The 21,100-nt window shown below is 38.9% G+C and overlaps 1 protein-coding gene across 1 annotated transcript in view; it reads right to left on the bottom strand.

The window, feature by feature from the left end:
* Nucleotides 1-21,100, bottom strand: part of LOC121439850 (LON peptidase N-terminal domain and RING finger protein 3-like) — a 141,743-nt gene that overhangs the window by 63,798 nt on the left and 56,845 nt on the right. The window lies entirely within an intron of this gene.

Genomic DNA, 21,100 nt, shown 5'->3' with positions numbered 1-21,100 from the left:
AAAGAGAAGAGACTAGGTTGGGGCATTTAAACAAACAACGTCCCCGAGTGCCCTGAAGTAGCACGGTAAGCTTCAGCACCTGGGTCAAGAAGACCCAAAGGAAAGAACAGAAGGAGGGAATAAGATCATGGGGGTTATGATGTGTTGGGAGCTTATGAAAGACATAATTTAAATTCCCTTTAAAGTCTGTATTTAGATTTTTAGTTTTTGAGCTTGATACCAAACAAATAGTAGGCATTACAGTAGTCATAGTTCTGAGAAATTTTATTTGCATAATCTTTACTATGTTTCAGGTAAGTTTTTTTGGTTTTTGTTTTGTTTTGTTTGGCAAGGTCTCGCTCTATCACAGGTTGTTCTGGAATTCATTTTGTAGCCCAGGCTTGCTTCAAATATCATAGCCTTCAGTCTCTTGAATTCTAGGACTGCAGGCATGAACCAGCATGCATGGCTTCCATGCATTTGGAAAACCTAGTTATCATTGTTCACATCAAGAAAATGTGGTTATTATATACATGATCAGAATGCAGATTTTCCTCATAAAATTGGTATGCTTTATGATTGCTCATGAGCCATGCAGTGGAATAAAATGCATTGCTTTAGGACAAACTGTTAATAGCCTTTGGGGGAAATGAAGGTAGCAACTGTGTACTCGTCCTGTAGAATTCAGAGCAGTATCTTCCACGTTCTCAAAATAGGCATTATAAAGTTGAAGCAGAAAATTCAGTTCTACTAAATAAACTTGGAACAAAAGTGATTATAGCACATAGCCTCTGGTACCACTAACATGGCCTCTTTCCCCTTCTTAAGTAAACACACCGATTGCCCCATTTCAGGCCTCTTCTTAATGCTTGGCATGATAACCTTACCTTTTCTCATGAGGCAGAAAGACTTCAATACATAGTCTACCTCCAACTTGCCTGTTGGGTCCATAAGCACAGGACAGGCTAATTTGGAAGGGTCCAGGATAGTTCTTTGGATAGGCTACTTGGGAAGGGTCTGTGTTAGTTCTTTGCATATTTTCTAGTTCCTCAACTTAATGCCCTGATTCGAAAAGATGAAGATGATGTCGGGACACACAAACATTTCCAGCACAGTTTACATCTTATTTTTGCCTCTTAACTCAAACCCATTTTCTTCACAAAATTAATCCTTTGGAGAATCCATTAAGGACAGCCTTGAACAGTGGAAAGGCTTTTAAAGTTCTTAAAAGTTCACAGAAATAGGATTTACCAAATGTTCAAAAATAATTATGATGAATCACAATCGCGAAGAAACAGTTTTCTGTCGTTATTACAAAGTTATTTTTAAAGTGTTTCTTCATGAATCATACAAAATAACCAATTGCAAATAAACTGTCAGCTTCATAACCACTTCTGAAAGAAGGAAACTGTAGTTAAAAAAGAAAACCAGTATTTTAATTGAAGAATATATTCTACACAATCAAAACATGGTACAATAGTGGAAGAAGCAATATCTTGCAAAATGAAGGGTGGTATCATTAAACAATACGGTCCTTAATCTTTAACTCAATTGTAATTCAAAAAATTTTAAATTATCATCAGAAAAGGGCAAACCATTGCAGGACATTTAATTCCTTCAATATCAGAGCCGAATCTTCGTAGTTATTGAAAGTAGAATCTAAACCTGTGGAAGGCTAGCTACACATGCTTCAAGGGTTGTCCCCACAACCCTTGTCCCTATTGGGGCAGCCCAAATGATAGTCTATTTTTAAAAAATAGAGCATAAAGTTGGGTGGATAGGAAGATGGGATGGGCTTGTGAGAAGTTGGGTGCTGTGATGAAAATAATCAATATACATTGCATGAACTTCTCTAAGGATCAATAAAAATACGATTTGTTTTAATCTGGAGAGATTTTTTTAAAAAGTCAAACCTATCAATAGTGGAGGTTACAACTCCTCTGTCCATAACTGTTTCTATTCAAACGGAAGCAAACAACATTGGATCCTTTCATGCACATTCACACCATCTTCCAAAAGCAAAGCAAAGAACAACAATACCAAAAGCTAAAAGCCAGATGTAGTGGTACATCTCTAAAATCAACATTTTGAGAATTTGGAGTTCAAGGCCCACCTCAGCTACTTGAGACACTTCTACAATACAAACACATGACCACACATTTCCTCTGTTTGAAAACATCAGAAGTATATTTTTAATTAATTTTTATTGAGCTCTACATTGTTTCCCCCTCCCCTTCCACCCTCTCCATGTCCCCATGTTCCCAATTTACTCAGATCTTGTCTTTTTCTACTTCCCATGTAGATTAGATCCATGTATGTCTCTCTTAGGGTCTTTTTTGTAGTCTAGGTACTCTGGGATTGTGATTTGTAGACTGGGTTTCTTTGCTTTATGTTTAAACACCACTTATGAGTGAGTACATATGATAATTGTCTATCTGGGTCTGGGTTACCTCACTCAATATGATGTTTTCTAGTTCTATCCATTTGCCTGCAAATTTCAAGATGTCATTTTTTTCTGCTGTGTAGTACTCTATTATGTAAATGTATCACATTTTCCTCATACATTCTTCAGTCAAGGGACATTTAGGTTGTTTCCAGGTTCTGGCTATGACAAACAATGCTGCTGTGAACATAGTTGAGCACATGTCCTTGTGGCACTATTGAGCATCCTTTGGGTATATACCCAAAAGTGGTATTACTGGGTCTTGGGGAAAGCTGTTTCCTAATCTGAGAAATTACCATACTGATATTCAAAGCAACTGTACCAGCTTACACTCCCACCAGCAATGCAAACCTCTCCAGCATAAGATGCCATCAGGGTTTTTGATCTTGGCGATTTTTACAGGTATAAAATGGAATCTCAGAGTTGATTTGCATTTCTCTGATGACAGAATGTTGAGCATTTCCTTAAGTGTCTTTTAGCCATTTTAGATACCTCTGTTGAGAGTTCTCTGTTTAGGTCTATACTCCATTTTTTTTATTGGATTACTTGTTCTTTTGATAACCAATTTCTTGAGTTCTTTGTATACTTTGGAGATCAGACCTCTGTCTGATGTGGCTTTGGTGAATATCTTTTCCTATTCTGTAGGCTGTCATTTTGTCTTGTTGTCGATGTCCTTTGTTGTACAAAAGATTTTCAGTTTCAGGAGGTCCCATTTATTAATTGTTTCTCTCAGTGTCTGTGCTCCTGGGGTTATATTTAGGAATTGGTCTCCTGTGCCAATGCATTCAAGCGTACTTCCCACTTTCTCCTCTATGAGGTTCAGTGTGGCTAGCTTTATGTTGAGGTCTTTGATCCATTTGGACTTGAGTTTTGTGCATGGTGATAGATATGAATCTATTTTTCTTCTTCTATAGGTTGATAACCAGTTATGCTAGCATCATTTGTTAAATATGATTTCTTTTTTTCCATTTGATATTTTTTGCTTCTTTGTGAAAACAAAAATCAGGTGTTCGAAGATGTGTGGATTGATATCCGTGTCTTCTATTTGGTTCCATTGGTCCTCCTGTCTGTTCTTATGCCAATACCAGGCTGTTTTCAGTACTGTAGCTCTGTACTAGAGTTTGAAGTCAGGGATTGTGATGCCTCCAGAAGTTCTTTTATCGTACAGACTGGTTTTGGCTATCGTGTTTTTTTTTCTTTTTTTGCTTTTCCATATGAAATTGAGTACCATTCTTTCAAGGTCTGTGAAGAATTTTGCTGGGATATTGATGGGCATTGAATTGAATCTGTAGATTGCTTTTTGGTAAGATTTCCATTTTTACTATGTTAATTCTGCCTACCCAAGAGCATGGTAGATCTTTCTACTTTCTGGTATCTTCTTCAATTTCTTTCTTCAAAGATTTAAAGTTCTTGTCATACAAATCTTCCACTTATTTGGTTAGAGTTACTCTGAGATATTTTATACCATTTGTGGCTATTGTGAAGGGTGGTGTTTCCTTGATTTCTTTCTTGGCCCATTTATCATCTTTGTAAAGAAGGGTTACTGATTTTTCTTGAGTTAATCTTGTATCCTGCTACATTACTGAAAGTGTTTATGAGTTGTAGAAGTACATTGCTAGAATTTTTGGGGTCGCTTATGTAAACTATCATATCATCAGCAAATAGTGAGAGTTTGACTTCTTCTTTTCTGATTTGTATCCCCTTGAACTCCTTTTAGTGTCTTATTGCTCTAGCTAGGACCTCAAGAACTATATTGAATAGATATGGAGAGAGGGGACAACCTTGTCTTGTTCCTGATTTCAGTGGGATCACTGGGAGTTTCTCTCTATTTAGTTTGATGTTGGCTATTAGCTTGTTGCATATTGCCATTATTATGTTTAGGTATGTTCCTTGTATCCCTGCTCTCTCCAAGACCTTTTTCATGAAGAAATGTTGTATTTTGTCAAAAGCTTTTTTAGCATCTAATGAGATGATCATGTGGTTTTTATCTTTCAGTATTTATATGGTGGATTACGTGGACAAATTTTCCTATGTTGGACCATCCCTGCATCTCTGGGATGAAGCCAACCTGATCATGGTGGATTATGGTTCTGATGTGTTCTTGGATTCGATTTGCCAGTATTTTATTTAGTATTTTTGTGTTAATGTTCATGAGTGAGAATGGTTTGTAATTCTCTTTCTTCATAATGTCTTTCTGTGGTTTGGGTATCAGAGTAATTGTAGGACTTGATCATGGTGGATTATGGTTCTGATGTGTTCTTGGATTCGATTTACCAGTATTTTACTTAGTATTTTTGCATAAATGTTCACGAGCGAGAATGGTTTGTAATTCTCTTTCTTCATAATGTCTTTCTGTGGTTTGGGTATCAGGGTAATTGTAGCCTCCTCAAAAGAGTTTAGCATTGTTCCTTGTTTCCATTGTGTGGAAAAAATTTGAGGAGTATTGGTATTAGTTCTTTGAAAATCTTGTAGAATTCTGAGCTGAAACTATCTGGTCCTGGGCTTTTTTTAGTTGGGAGACTTTTGATGACTGTTTCTATTTCTTCAGCAGTTATAGGCCTGTTTAATTTGCTTATCTGGTCTTGATTTAATTTTGGTAAGTGATATTTATCTAGAAACTTGTCCATTTCCTTTAAGTCTTCCAATTTTGTGGAGCACAGGTTTTTTAAATATGACCTGATGATCCTCTGCATTTCCTCCAAGTCTGTTGTTACATCCCCCTTTTCATTTCTGATTTTAATTTAGATATTCTCTCTCTGCCTTTTGATTAGTTTGGGTAAAGGTTTGTCCAATTTTGTTGATTTTCTCAAAGAACCAACTCTTTGTCTCATTGATTCTCTGTATTGTTTTCTTTGTTTCCATTTTGTTGATTTCAGCTCTCAATTTGAATTTTAGGAAGTCTTTAATTTTAGGAAGTCTTTAATTTTGATTATTTCCTGCCGTCTAGTTCTCTTGGGTGAGTTTGCTTCTTTTTGTTCTAAAGTTTTCAAATATTTTGTTAATTCACTAGTGTGGGATTTTTCAGCTTCCTCATGTAGCCATTTAGTGTTATGAACTTTCCTCTTAACACTGCTTTCATTGTGTCCCATAAATTTGGGTATGTGTTTAATTTCCATGTGTTTGTGGGCTTACATCAGAAGTATCTTAGTGAAATTGTAAAGTCTGCAACCCTGGTTGCTTTCCTTCACACTACAGGAAACACTATGCATCTGGTTCTTCAAACATTTATAGTCTTGGAACATAACGGTAATTGAATGAAGGATACTTGATACTTTACAAGTGTACAGAGATGCTACTAGTCAGCCTAATATTGTAAGTTTCTCCATCAATGACAGCTGACATTTCAGGGCACCCATCAAATATACAATAATACAAATTATATGTATATATTTTCCATTAGACTATGAACTTGCTGAGAGGAGGAGTCCTTCTTTATACAAGACATTGAGCATAGTAATAATGATAAAAATGGTGATAATAAAAATTACCTCACTGGGTACTTACTATTTACTAGGCTCGACATCCTAAGACTTTGACATGATTAGCTCAATTCTCATAATGATCCTATGAAAGGTCTACTGTTTATATACATGTACAAACGAGGAAAATGAGCACTTATAGGCTGAGTAACATCCAAGATAAAATCCAGCTAAGTGAGTTGGAGGCAGCCAATGCACTCCAGCTCTTAAGGTGGATTCTTACCCTCTAAAGGGATGCTTTGCTACCTACAGTACATGCATGATAATTCAATCGGTTTCAAGGAAAATGTTTGTTCAATACCTTGCTCTTTCAAAAAGCTAGTCTTCTCCTCTAGCAAAGGCTTGTGCTTTCCTCAAGGTAGCAATCTGAAGGACAGTAATTTGGACCCGTGACGAGCAAGAGATACTGTGACCGAAGAAAAGATTGTCTTATGCTTCCGTGGCTTACAGTCCATAAAGGCAAAGAACTCTGAGATTACACAAAGCTGTCTCTGGAGAGAAAACACGGTCTCTAGAAGTGGGTAAGTACTATCTGGCTTGGGTGGAGTGAAACGCATGAGTATGATGAAAATTGTTGAAAGCTTGGAAATGATATACCCAGGTAAGAGCTCGTTAGTTCATTTCTGTAACTCTTACCCTTTGGGTATCAACCCTAACTCTGTCGAAGTTTTCTTTTAAGAGACAGAGTCTCTCTGTGTAGCCCTGGATCTACTGGAAGTGGCTCTGTAGACCTGGCTGGTCTTGAACTCGGAAATCTGCTTGCCTCTGCCTTCCAGGTGCTGGGCTTAAAATCACTCACCATCACTACCTGGTAGTAGGAATTTTTATAGAGGTCAAGGAGGTCACATGACAAGATGGCATAGATTGGAAGGTATCTCAAGTGTGAGGTTCTAGTTGGGAAGGACGTACATTTGGGGGGATTAAAGATTTATGGCCTTGGGTAGGATGACAAAATTGGACATTTCAAAGAAAGGAAAAAAGTTATAAGCAAATGACAGCAGAGACAAATGATCTGTTCCACAAGTCAGTTTAGAAGTGAATCAAATGAACTCAGAACAGGGGCCCAGAGAGCTTACAAGGAAAGCCATTTTCTGCTTGACTCCCTTCCAGTTATTTGCCTATTTAGCACATGAACTATTTTTATAACTATGATACAAAGTTAAAGAAACTACAGAAAAGAAGCTAATATCATTTCTACCCTACCGCACTTTGTAACCAGGAGGGAATCTGTTGTGTAAAAGTTATGTTTCTGTGTCTTAGGATTTCTATTGTTGTGAAGAGACCCCCATGACCACAACTCATATAAGGAAAAATTAAATTGTCGTAGCTCACTTAGAGTTCAGAGGTTCAGTACATTATCCTAATGGTGGGGAGCATTGTGGTGTACAGGTAGACATGGTGTTTGCTATGTCTTGATCAGAAGCCAACAGGAAGTCAACTGTGATGCTGAGGAAAGCTTAAGTAGAAGAGACCCCAATGCCTGCCGCCACAGTGACACATTTTCTTCAACAAGGCCACATATTCCCTCAAGGCTTTGCCTTTTAGTAGTGTCACTCCCTATAAGCTTATGGGGGCCATTCCACCCAAAGTATCACACTCTGTGATAAGTCCCAGAACAGGGAAAGAGATGGCATCATGTACTGGCCTTGCCCTACCACATCCTCTCCCCAAACTGTCATCAGTCACCCATAGAGATGGCAGGGAGATCAGTCTTCTTTAGAAAGTCCCCTTTCAAAGCTAAGACTCTTCACTTAATATTTTTTATTGTCATCATGTACATGTATGTGATGTTTCTGCATGGGTGTGCAGGACACAGCACATGTGAGATCAGAGGACCACTCTGTAGCGCTGGTTCTTCACTCTACCTTCATGTTGGCTCTGAGGGTCCAACTCAAGTTGCCAGACTCATATGGAAAGTGCTTTCATCTAAGTAACGGTCTCACCGGTCCCTAGAACTCTACTTTTGAGAGGCCATGAAATCAATTTTCAAGCTCCAGTGTGGGAATTCTCCCACTCTAAAATCAATTCCAAGAATGAGAGCATAGTTTTCAGTGCTGGGCAGCAAATCTAGGACCCCGTGCATGCTAGGAAAGCTTTCTGCCAATCAGCTACACCTTCAGCCTCTCTCAAACATAGGTATCATTGGGCAAGGAAAGACTATTCATACTTCTTATTATCCCAAACAGAAGTTCAAGATAAAGATGTTACTAAAGACACAGGAATATTCTCTCAAAATATTTCACAGATCATAGAGACTGCAAAAACTCCAAGACCCGCCCTATTCCTTTCTGTTCAACTTTTCTACCCATATTCCTGGCTTCTATGGCTAATTGCAGTCAGCTAGTTGCTGGCTTCGGCCCACACACACACAATTTAAGATTAACTTTACTAACACAGTCTTACGGTGTCACAACATTGCAGGATGCTTGCTCTCTATGCTATGGTTGGCTCAGTCTACTTGTTATACTATCTGGGACCACTCACCAAGGTGTGGTGCCTCCCCCAGCGAACTGAGCCTTCCCAAATCAAACATCAATCCAAAAAATGCACCACAGGCTTGCCCATAGGCCAGTCTGGTGGGGTCCTTTTCTCAATTAAGATTCCTTCTCCCCAGATATGTCTAGATTTGTGTCAAGTTGACATAAGCCTACCTACACAACTGGAAAGCATATTCCAATAAAAGACATATATTTGGAATATGTGAAAAACTAATAAGCTTTATTAGTACACTTCTGTAACTAAATATAATGTACTTCGATAAATCAGAGAAAAAGATGCATAAAACTTAAATGTGGAATACTAAGTCATTTGCTAAGAGAACCTGAAGAAAATCTATATGAAGAGACCCATAGCTCATTCATGGTCAGAACACTCAGTATTGTTCAAATGACAATTCTTCTTAAATTGACTCGTGAGTTCAATAAAATGTCTTTCAAATTTCCAGTAGGAACTTTTGTAGAATTTGACAAATTGATTGTAAAACACAAAAACAAATTTAAATGGCCTAGAAAATGCAATACAAGGTTCATTAAAAATTATGTTATAATTGAGATAATGTAGGATTTATATCAAAACAGAGATATATTAATGGAACAAAAGACTAGAAATACACATAGAAAAATATAGATAATAGCTATTTGTTTTTGTAAAAGTACAAGGGCAACCGACTTGAAAAAGAACAATCTTTTCAATAAATGCTATAGCAACTACTATATATAAATAGGCAAAAACTTGGATTTATATTTGTAACATATATAAGATTAACTCAAAATGGACAGTAGGCCTAAATATAAAATGTATAATTGTAAAAGTCACTAGAAAACATTTAAAAGAAAAACGTCTACGATCATAGTTAGGGCAATAATTTCCCAGACATTATGCTCCTCCCAAATCTATTACAGATCAATTGATGAAAACTTATTTTTTTGAGACAGCCCTGGCTCTCCTGAAACTAGTTCTGTAGTCCAGGCTGACCTTGAACTCACAATGATCAACCTGCCTCTGCCTCTCTAGTGCTGGAATTAAAGCTGTGCACCACTACCAGCCAACTTTCATGAAAAGTTTTGATGTTATGAGAATATCAAAGAATTTTCAATTTAAATTAAATGCATTTTAAATAAAGAAGACAGAATAGTGAAAAGACAATTCATGGCATAGAAGAACATTTTTTGCAAAGCATGTATCAGGCAAGAGTTATATTAATAATCTATAACATAATCTAAAATTAACGAATGGAAAGTATAGCCATCAATAAAAATTTGATGAAATATTTTAATAGGCACTTTAGCCAAAGATATACATATGTCACAGAAGCACATGAAAAGATATTGACATCATTAGTCATTAGGTGAAAGTACAAATTAAGAGCATGGTGAGTTGTAACTATGCACTAACTGAAATGACTTAAATTTTAAAGAATGGTGAACAAATGCTAATGAGTTTTGGACAGTTAGGAGGTATATAAATGGTTGAAGACGGTATTCTAAATTTAACTTCTTCCGGTTTAAACATATACCTGTAAAGTAATTCATCCATTGTTCATTATTTACACAAATGGAATGTGTATATATATATATGTGTGTGTGTGTGTGTGTGTGTGTGTATGTATGTATATGTGTGTATATATATATATATATATATATATATATATATATATATATATGGGGTGGTATGTAGCTCAGTAGAAGAACACTCGCCTAGTACCAGAAGATCTTCCATTCTACCCGAGCACTGCAGAAAGAAAGAGAGAGATAGACAGAAAGAAAACAAACAGAAAGAAGATATAAAGGAAGAAAGAAGGAAGGAAGGAAATTGAAGGAGAGAATGAAGGAAAGAGAGAAATAGAGGGAGGGAAGGAGGAAGAAAAATCATTTGTATTATCAATGTCTATTATATTTAGCATTATTTTAGTTAAAATCTGAAAGCACCTGCAATGCTTGCTCAGCATAAGATAAATGAATAAACAAATAATGCTGCAGGTCCGAAACCCAGTATTCTAAATTTTAAAATGCACCAAAATTGAAACTTTTGAACAGTGAATGATATTACAAATGGAAAAGCCCACACGCACCCTCGTGTGAGGGTGGAGGTCAAAATGTAGGTACACTAAGGCTAGTGTATAAAGTTACCTTCGATCTTACATGTCTAAAACATACAGGAATTTTACGATGAGGTTCTGGTTCTGTCTCCAATATCACATTATATGTATGCCAGTATCCTAAAATTCCAAACCCTCAAAATAAAAACACTTTTCTTTCCTAGTATTTAGGACAAGGAATACTCAACTATACATGCACATGGTGAAATATACTCAGGCAAAAGAATAATGGGCTAAATACTTGTGTTACGTGGGTGAATATGCAAATTATTCTGTTCAATCAAAGAAGATAGAAGATATTTAACTTGAGATATGATTCAACATATAAATATAAGAATATGTAAATTTATATTTTGGAATATAGTTTACTTTCTAATATATTTTGAAAATGCTGTAAAATATATATATTTCAAAGTGTATATTTTTTAAATGATGTATTTATTTTTCTTTGATGTGCGTTGGTGTTTTGCCTGGATGCCTGTCTGTGTGAGCATGGTGGATCCCTTGGAACTTGAGTTACAGACAGCTGTGAGTCACCATGGAGATGCTAGGAATTGAACTCAGGTCCTCCTGAGGAAAAGGCAGTGCTTTTAACCACTGATCCATTTCTCCAGCCCCTAAAATTGTAAATTCTAAAAACTGAAAATTCATGCAAAGTGACAAAAGCTGTCACTGGCTGGAGTGCTTGCCTGTGGACTGATAGGGGAAGGGGAAAGAAGGGATTGCCTAGTAAATTTAGGAACTTCGGGGAAACATTACCTTAAGTGAAATGATGGTTTCTATCCAAACTGCAAAAAGAATTTGGGAGTGCCGGGCGGTGGTGGCGCACGCCTTTAATCCCAGCACTCGGGAGGCAGAAGCAGGCGGATCTCTGTGAGTTCGAGGCCAGCCTGGTCTACAAGAGCTAGTTCCAGGACAGGAACCAAAAGCTACGGAGAAACCCTGTCTCGAAAAAAAAAAAAAAAAAGAATTTGGGAGGATGTGAGGAAAAGACCCAGAGAGATTTGGCAACAAGATACAAGAGCCCTTCTAAGGTTAGGACAGCTTGTCACTAACAAAGGGAATGAATGACCAAAAGTATTGAGTCTTTGTGATCCTTGTGGCATCAAAACAAAAGGGGCCTCCCACTCTCTTGTGTGCTGACAGGAACACAAGTTGTTCTGCCAACATTCAGATAAGCTACAGGTCACATCTGCCTGGGTGCTGCAAGCTCCCAGCTTTCCAAGCCAGAGTTGTCCTTCTGTATCTCCTATGCCATTCCATAAGGGGACGTCTGTACCTACCCTTGCTCTGCATCCTCTGCTGGCCTTAGACCCTTCCAGAAACATGGTGCAGATGCACAATGCAAAAAAGGGGGAAATCAACAAGAATGGAACGTTCATGTAACTTCTGTTCTCTGAAAGATAATGTGAATAGGATTAAAAATAGCCCACAGGCAGAACAGATTTACAAACCACCAGCGTGTGTGTTTTAAAATCCTTTAAACTAGCAGACTGACCACCCAATTTTTAAATTGATTTTTATTGAGCTCTACATTTTTCTTTGCTCCTCTCCCTGCTTCTCCCTTCTCCTTCAACCCTCACCCAAGGTCCCCATGCTCGCAATTTACTCAGGAGATCTTGGCTTTTTCTACTTTCCATGTAGATTAGATCCATGTATGTCTCTCCTTGTGTCCTCATTGTTGTCCAGGTTCTCTGGGATTGTGCTTTGTAGGCTGGTTTTCTTTGCTTGGTGTTTAAAAACCACCTATGAGTGAGTACAGGTGACAACTGTCTTTCTGTGTCTGGGTTACCTCACTCAAAATGATGTTTTCTAGCTCCACCCATTTTCTTGCAAAATTCAAGATGTCGTTAAAAAATGATCACCCGATTTTTTAAGTGGGCAAAAGCCTTGAACAAACACACCACCAGTGATGATACACATGGCATATTCACAAAAGACACTGAAAATCACTAGTCAAGAGAGAAATTCAGATTAAAATACCAGCGAGCTGCTACTATGCACCTGTCCAGATAGCTAGCACAGAAAATGAATCAAATGCTAATGATGGCAGCAAATGGGACCTCATGCACACTGAGAGTAGAGATGCAAAATAATATAGCCACTCTAGCAATAATTCTGGTAATTTCTCAAAACATCAACCATTAGGTTACCATGTGGCTAGTAATAACACTCCTAGGCATTTATTCCAGAGAAAAATATCTCTAATGTTCACGTAAGAACTTGTACACACACTAGGTGCTTAATATTGTGCCAAAACAATAAAAATCTTACTTGAATGTTCACAGCCATTTTTAACACCCCCAAATTGAAAGCAAATTAAATATTCATCTTTATGAATGGTTAAATGCATTCTTCTTCTACGTTATACTGTGGAGTACTGCTTAACAACGGAAAGAAACCAGCCCTTTGACACATCCAAATGACTCTTTAAGGACACTGTGCTCAGTAAATAGCCAATTCCACACGCCATATGCTTCTATCTATACAACATTCTCTAAATCAAAAGCTAGAGAGATGGAGCACATCAGAGTAGCTGTCAAGAAAGAGGTGGTGCTCTTGGGAATGTACCCAAGAGATGCCTTATCATACAACAAAAGTATATGCTCAACTATGTTCATAGCAGCATTGTTTGTAATAGCCAGAACCTGGAAACAACTTAGATGCCCTTCAATGGAAGAATGGATGAAGAAAGTATGGAATATGTACATATTAGAGTACTACTCAGCAGTAAAAAACAATGACTTCTTGAATTTTGCATGCAAATGGACGGAAATAGAAAACACTATCCTGAGTGAGGTAAGCCAGACCCAAAAAGAGGAACATGGGATGTACTCACTCATATTTGGTTTCTAGCCATAAATAAAGGACATTGAGCCTATAATTAGTGATCCTAGAGAAGCTTAATAAGAAGGAGAACCCAAAGAAAAACACATAGTCATCCTCCTGGATATTAACCTTCATCAGGCAATGAAAGGAGACAGAGACAGAGACCCACATTGGAGCACTGGACTGAAATCTCAAGGTCCAAATCAGGAGCAGAAGGAGAGAGAGCACGAGCATGGAACTCAGGACCGCGAGGGGTGCACCCACACACTGAGACAATGGGGATGTTCTATCAGGAACTCACCAAGGCCAGCTGGCCTGGGTCTGAAAAAGCATGAGATAAAACCGGACTCACTGAACATTGCAGACAATGAGGACTGCTGAGAAGTCAAGAACAATGGCAATGGGTTTTTGATCCTACTGCACGTACTGGCTTTGGGGGAGCCTAGGCAGTTTGGATGCTCACCTTACTAGACCTGGATAGAGGTGGGTGGTCCTTGGACTTCCCACAGGGCAGGGAACCCTGATTGCTCTTTGGGCTGATGAGGGAGGAGGACTTGATCGGGGTAGGGGGAGGGAAGTGGGAGACGGTTACGGGGAGGAGGCAGAAATCTTTAATAAATAAATTAATTAATTATTTAAAAAAAGAAAGAGGTGGTGGGAAGAGCGAAAGTGAAAATAAACAGACATGGAGAAACTTCCTCGTGGCTGTGTTGGCACTGGTGGTTACAGAAATCAGTACCTTCTGGAAAATGCCATACAATCATAAGGATAGTCAAAAATGGTATGTGTGTACTGAAACTGATAAAACCTGCAGAAACCATGTAGCCTAGTTAGTATCTTATGTCAGCTGATTTTCCCTGTCCTGGAGGAAAGAACCTGTGGCCCTAGGATAGAGAGGTCTGAGGAGGGGCACAGACCTCGGATCACAGTGTTGGGAGGTGGCGTGAGATGAGGCTAGTTCTTCCAAGTGAACTGAAAAGCTCCAAAGTGGATCGGCTGGTGCTCTTGGGAAGATTTGCCGTTTCCCAAGTGAAGAAGCAAGCCTGAAGTGATGCTCACAGGAAGCCTGAGCAGACAGGAAAGCCGCAGTCAGCAAACAGGAAGGAACAAGTCCTTCAGTTGCTCGGTCTCCTCTCTACTGATCCCCCGTGGGAGAACCTAAAACAGAGTCAGTGGAGAAGGCAACACATCACTTGGCCGTGTGCTTTTGCTAGTGTCACGAGGCAGGATAGAGACAAGTAGGTTTAGGACTGAGATAGCAACTTAGTAGTCGGCAAAACCTAGCTGGAGCAAAGGCACTTGGCTCTCCCCCAAATCTCCTAACCACTCTTCTATCATCTTCAACATTATTCGTCAGTCCCTCTTGTCTATCTTGTGACCTTATGACAAGTCCTTACCAGCAGAGGAGTAGCGGAATGTGGAAGTAACAGAGCTACCCATACCTCAACGGATATGTAAATCTCCACAGACTGTTTTGACACCTCCCCCCACACACACAGACACATGAAAGGGGACAGACACAATGTTGATAGTTGCCATGAAATGGCCAGAGAAGATTTTAAATGCTCCAGCAAAGAGCTCACAAGTGATTATCACGACTGTATTCTAAAGCCAGACATAATAGTGCATAACTGTAAGCCAGTCCTTGGCATAAGAGAGGAGGAGGATCAGGGCTTTGGGATAGTCATTGGCTTTTAGCAACATTTAGGTCAACCTGGGATACATGAAACTCGGTCTTAAAAAATATCTTAAGGGTGCATCTCACCCCAGTCAACATGACTATCTCAAAGAAACAAGGAGAACAGATACTATTCTCCATGAAACTCTGTCTCCAAACACCCAAAAATGAGAAGAAAGAGAGGAAGAAAAGAGGGGAGGGAAAGGGGGAAAAGGAGAAGAGAAGAAAGGAGAGACCTCTACTCTGAGTCAAGTTTTTGGCCCAGGCCCGTGTTCCCAGATACTCAGGAGGTTGAGACAGGAAGGTCCATGAGTTCAAGACTTCATAGGCCTACAGAGTGAATTCAGAGCCAGCCTGTGTGAGAAAGTGATACTCTTATCTAAAAATAAAAAGGAAAAGCTGGGGGAGACTACATGTAGCTCAGTGGGAGATATGTTCTGCTTTCAACTGCCAGTGCCCCCCCCACAAACAGTAATAATAATAATAATAAATTTCTACTTTTCATATAAGAAGAAATGTTCCTTTTACCTTTTGAACTTCCAGATCATTTAGCTGAGGATAATAGATGTTCTTAAGTGTTTTAGAGAATTTATTCATGTATTCTAAATTGGAGAGTACTTAGCACTGATAATTCTTCTGGTTTAATGTTGCAGCTATATTATAATAGCACACCATTAGAGTTATTAAGAAAATCTGTCTCATTTTATGTAAAATACACTGGGTGTGGAGTAGATGATTTGATGAACTTTAAATCTTCTCCCTTCACCTCAATGATACATCTTCAGACACTTATTAAAATTATATGATAACACGCCAATTTGAAATTCAACAGTTGAATCCAGTTCCTTTATTTGACAAAGGTATAAAAGGTGAGAGTTTGCTAAGTAAATGGCCTTAAGCAACAGTTTTTCAGGAAACGGTATTCAACATTCTCCCAAATGTGGGAAATAGTCAAGAACATGCAGAGAGAAAGATTTTTCCAGTTTAGTCAAAAAGAAAACATCATCTAAATTATCCAGTCCTGGGCCAAGGTGATGGCTTAGCAGATGAAAACCCTTGCCAGACAAGCCTCCCATGCCTGCAAATCTATGTATGTTTGGATTCTCAGGGCCCACATAAAAAGGTGGAATGCAGTAGCAAGCATCCGTAAAAACAGCATTCCTGCAGGAATGTGGGAGGCAGAGACAGCTTGTAGATCACTGGCCAGCTAGCCTGGAGTACTCAGTGCAGCAGAAACAAGAGACTCTGCCTTGAAAACAAGATGGAAGGAGAGACCGACACCACACAGGTGCCGTGGCAAGCACACACACTTGCATTAACATATACACATTTACATGTGCACGTACACACACAAAAATAAATGCAAAATGATAAAATCTCCTGTCCTTTTGAAGGAGGAAGTCTGGAATCTCTGCAGCAAAGTCGCATGATTTACGTAAATTACCTTTTAGGCTGGGAGTGGTGGCACATGGCTGTGCATTATTCCAGAACTCAGGAGATGGAAGAAAGGACGTAGCGACACAGTGCAAGGTCATCTTCAGCTACACAGCAAGTTCCTGGCTATGTCAGGGTGCATGAGACTCTGTCACAAATCCACACAAGACAATGTAAGAAAAAAAAGAGCTAAACTCATGTTTGGAATACTTAAATCCAAATTTGCTTAACTTTTAATATTTGAAAACTAGTGACAAAACTGGTCAAATATATTTTTAGAAAAGGGTACCAAAAAGCTCTTTCAAAGGTGTTAGCTAATGAGGCCAAGGACAAAGGAGTGAAGAATAGCAGCAACAAGTTGGTGGAATGGCCAGAAGGCATTTCGCAAAATCAAATGTGCCTTCCCAGGGGCCGGATGTCTCTAAGACCAGTAAAGATACCTTAGAGAAGAATATGAAAACTTCCTTCTTTTCCTTTTGGTCAAGTTTCTCCAAGAGCTGAAGACAGTGGTTACTAACAAAGTCTAAGAAGAGGACTAGAATACTAGAATGGCTTTGATGACTAGATATCAATACAAACATCAGTGGATTTCCAATCTAGTTAGAGGGTATCAGGAGCAGCAGGTTCAAACATGAGTGCTCACTCAATTTGTCCCTCTTCATCCCCCTTTCTTACTTTTTTTTTTTACCTCTCCATCCTCATCCCCAGCCCCAGGCACCTCCTCTACAAATCTAAACTCAGAACATTGGTCTTACCAATTGTAATTCTTTGCAACAGCTCTCTCTATTCTCCCTCTCAAAGCTCTCTCTATTCTCCCTCTCCCTATCCCCCCCCTCTCTCTCCTCTCTTCTGAGCGTCTGTAATATCACTACACAAAGAGTTGCTACCTATTTTTCTGACATAATCTCCCTATCAGGGTACCAATTCTAACTCTCTCTTCCAGGACACCATCCAAAGAATGACATATAACTCACATAGCACAGAACCAAAGTTTACAAGATTTTGCAAAAGTACATAAAATAGAATTGTTTTTATTAGAATTCTCTATCAATAGAAGTAGACACATTTTCAGCAAAATGAAAAGATTTACCTACTAGAAGTTTGTGATGCTATAAAGTCAGTCAGAAGTCAATGTGGGTTAAGACACACACAGACTAAACTACTAGGATCAGAAACCATCTGCCAGCCTCTAAAATCCTCCCACCAGCAGCTTTCTTCTAACCTTGGAACTCTCACCAATAGCCACTCACATTTTCCAAAAGAATAGAAATAGGTTTCCAAGGTCTTTGTGCAAAAGAATAAAGTAATTCCCATTGAGCTTTGGCACCACCGAGGACTGCTTAAAGACCTCTGAGCTGTGGCTTCTTCATTTAAATACAAACCTTTCTTAATCTGGGTTGTAAATCAGGAGAAGAGTACTTGTCTAGCACCTGCTTGGCCCTGGCTCCCACCCCTATGGCCACAGAAAACACCCTTTCTCTTCTCTGTACCTAACACAAGTCTCTTGGGGTCTGTGAGCAGCTAACATTCATTATCACATAGGGGCTCAGTAGGCTGTCTTTCTTCCTGGGGCATCTACATTTTAGTAATAGTGACTCAGTAGCACATCTAGTGCACATTTGCAAGCTTTTCACCAAACTGTCCCATCAGCCACCCAGTTATTCTAATATATATATATTGAGAGAGACCTGGTCACCATTATCGAATCTGTCAGTCATAAAACCTGGCTCAGTAAATACATTTTACTTTCAGCCAGTGATCTTTTCTAGGGATGAACATTTTTTTTCTAAATGCACCATCATTTGTTTCTACAATTTAGAGAAAAAGACAGATGTCAATCCCAGCCTTAACCTGAGTGGAAAATAAAAGCCATTACTTAGCTCTCTATGGCCAAGCTTCCACGGAGCCACACTCCCCCAACGGCGGTCCACACTGCCAACTCTTCATCACTCAGCTGCCATACCTTCTCCAGGGCTTTCCTACCCAACTTCACACCACAGCCTTGCTTACAATTAAACTCCCTCCACTCCTAAGAAGTCCGAGCCTTTCCCTAGACTTATTTTTGGTTATAGCAATAAAGTCTTATGCACTAGCTTATGTGGAAAAAAGAAACGACAACATAAACCATGAGAGGTTTAAGAAAATTGTCAGATTTTTGATGAGGACAGAGATTGCTCAATGTTTGATTCAATTACTTCTACTAAAAAAAAATGATTTGGCAAAAAGATGGAAAATGTACTTTCCAGATTTACCTCAGTCACTTCGGAGAATGTTACAATAAGAAAATATCCTAGGTATAGATTATGGAAAAGGAAGCTGGGAGAATTTAAGAACTAATGTTTACGGAGGAGTGCCCCCAAAGTGCTGTCTTCTAGACATAATGTAGACAGTGAACTCAGAATGGCTGTGGTTACCTGCGCAAGATTTGCACAAGATCAAGCCAGTGAGAAGTATGGAATAGCTGGAGGAGGTGCTTTCCAGGCTCCAGCCATTCCCAAGTGATGTAGGCAGTCCTTCTATATTTATGTTGCTTTCATTGGTTAATCAATAAAGAAACTGCTTGGCCTGATAGGGCAGAACTTAGATAGGCAGAGAAGACAAAACTATATTCTGGGAGGAAGAAAGCAGCAGATAGAACAGAGCAGCCATGAAGCTGCCAGGTCAGACATGCTGAATCTTTCCCGGAAAGCCACGACCTCGTGATGACATACAGATTATTAGAAATGGGTTGAATCAAGGTATGAGAGTTAGCCAATAAGAGGCTAGAGATTATAGGCCAAGGAATAATTTAATTAATACGGTTTCTATATGATTATTTCGGGGGTTAAGCTAGCCAGGTGGCGGGACGCAGCCCGCCCCTTCTACTACACCAAGGAGTTAGTGGCAGTTCATAGCTGCTAAGAGAGGAAGAATCGTTCTCTTTGGAGCATATTCCCAGTGGTAGGTCTCTCATGCTCAAGTGGATGTCCCCACATTCATACACTTAAATGGGCAGTACTAATTAGACTTGGCAAACAAACAAGGAAACATAAAGTAAGGAAGGAGAAATTTGGGGGGAAGCTGCAGGGGAGGTGAAGAAAAATGAGGAGATAGTCATCATATTTCATAGAATTTCATTTTGTGAAAGCACAAGAATAAAGAAAGTTGTTAAGAATAAGGAAAATGTCCCAGGTATAAGTAAAATGTCCATCTTTTTATACCCAAGATCAAGAGAAAAATTTGAAAATAATATATTTGTCATATCTGAGAACAATACAACTCCTTAGGATATGAGGGGAATGGACACCCCTAAGTCAGAATTTGGGTGTGAATATGGAGCAGAAAAACCTCAGCTGAAACGTCTGTTGGCACTCTCTGAATCTGCTGACCTTCACAGCTACCCCTGGTTACAAGAAGACCCTGATATGAACTTTGGTCAATTTGCAAGATTATGGAAGGAAGATAAATAAAGGCAAGAGGACAACTTAGGAGAGGTTGGCATCTTCACATTCTTTACTTATATTTCTAAAATTCTCATGCCCCCTACCTTGGTAAGAGATGATTTTGTCGACAGTTGCAGGACTTGCTTTAATCACTAAATTATAAAAAAAAAAAACCCTAAAGTTGGTAAGTGAAGAACACATGCAAATGTTTGAGATTTAGCTTAGTGGTACAACATTGCCCAAGCATTGTGCTGGGTTCACTTCTCAGTAATAGCAACAGCAACAACAACAACAAAACACACACACACACACACACACACACACAAATTATCAAAATGCCAATAGTAGATCCTTATTTACCTATAATTAAGTATAAAAGTCCCAAAACAAAGGTTTGGAAGTATTTGAATGAATTAAAATTACAATATGCATAAAGAATGAAAACTAAACCAAACATGAAGTAATGCTGTGTATACAAGACTCACTTTAAATGCAAGAACGTGCACATTGCATGTCAGTAACTCAGCACTCAGAAGGACAAGACAGAAGGAACATGCAGAATTCAAGGTCAGTGTGGGATACACAGCAAGATCATGTCTTAAACAAACAAACAAACAGAAACAGATGCACGAGCTCAAAGGGAATCAATAGAAAAATATATTTCATTCAAATATCAAGTGAGAGTTCATTGATAGCTATACTATTTGAGAAAAAATAGACTTTAAGTCAGACCATAAGGCTCAGTGGTTAGAATGCTTTTCACACAACTGTGAGGACCAGTGTTCGAATTTCCAGAGTCCACATAAATATCAGATGGGGTGTGGCAACCTGCCTGTAATTCTCATGCTCAGAAACAGAGACAGGGGAGCCTTGGAACAAGCTGCCTAATCACACTAACTGTGTCAATGCGCTCTGGGTTCAGTTGAGAACTCCTGCTTAAAGAGCATAGTGGAAGAGTTATGGAAGAAGACTCTTGATGTCCACCTCAGGCCTCCATATTGCCTGACATACAAGTCAGAAGCTGCAAGTAGAGTCAAACATCCATATGTAATTATCAAAGGAATTAGTATTCAACAGGAAATACAGTACTTAGAAGAGTGTGTTTGTGTGTGCAACATCTGAGACGGAAACAGGCAACAATAAAAGTAATAGACTTCAATACGTCTCTTTCAACGAATAATAGAGCATCCATACAGGAAATTAATGAGGAAACAGTTAAATACGAGTTTAAATAAAAGA

The sequence above is a fragment of the Microtus oregoni genome, unplaced genomic scaffold, assembly GCF_018167655.1.
Source record: "Microtus oregoni isolate MIOR12 unplaced genomic scaffold, Mior012 000063F_ref0000156, whole genome shotgun sequence".
Taxonomy (NCBI): domain Eukaryota; kingdom Metazoa; phylum Chordata; class Mammalia; order Rodentia; family Cricetidae; genus Microtus; species Microtus oregoni.
Note: the sequence above shows the minus strand (reverse complement) of the source record. Positions and strands in the feature narration are given on the sequence as shown.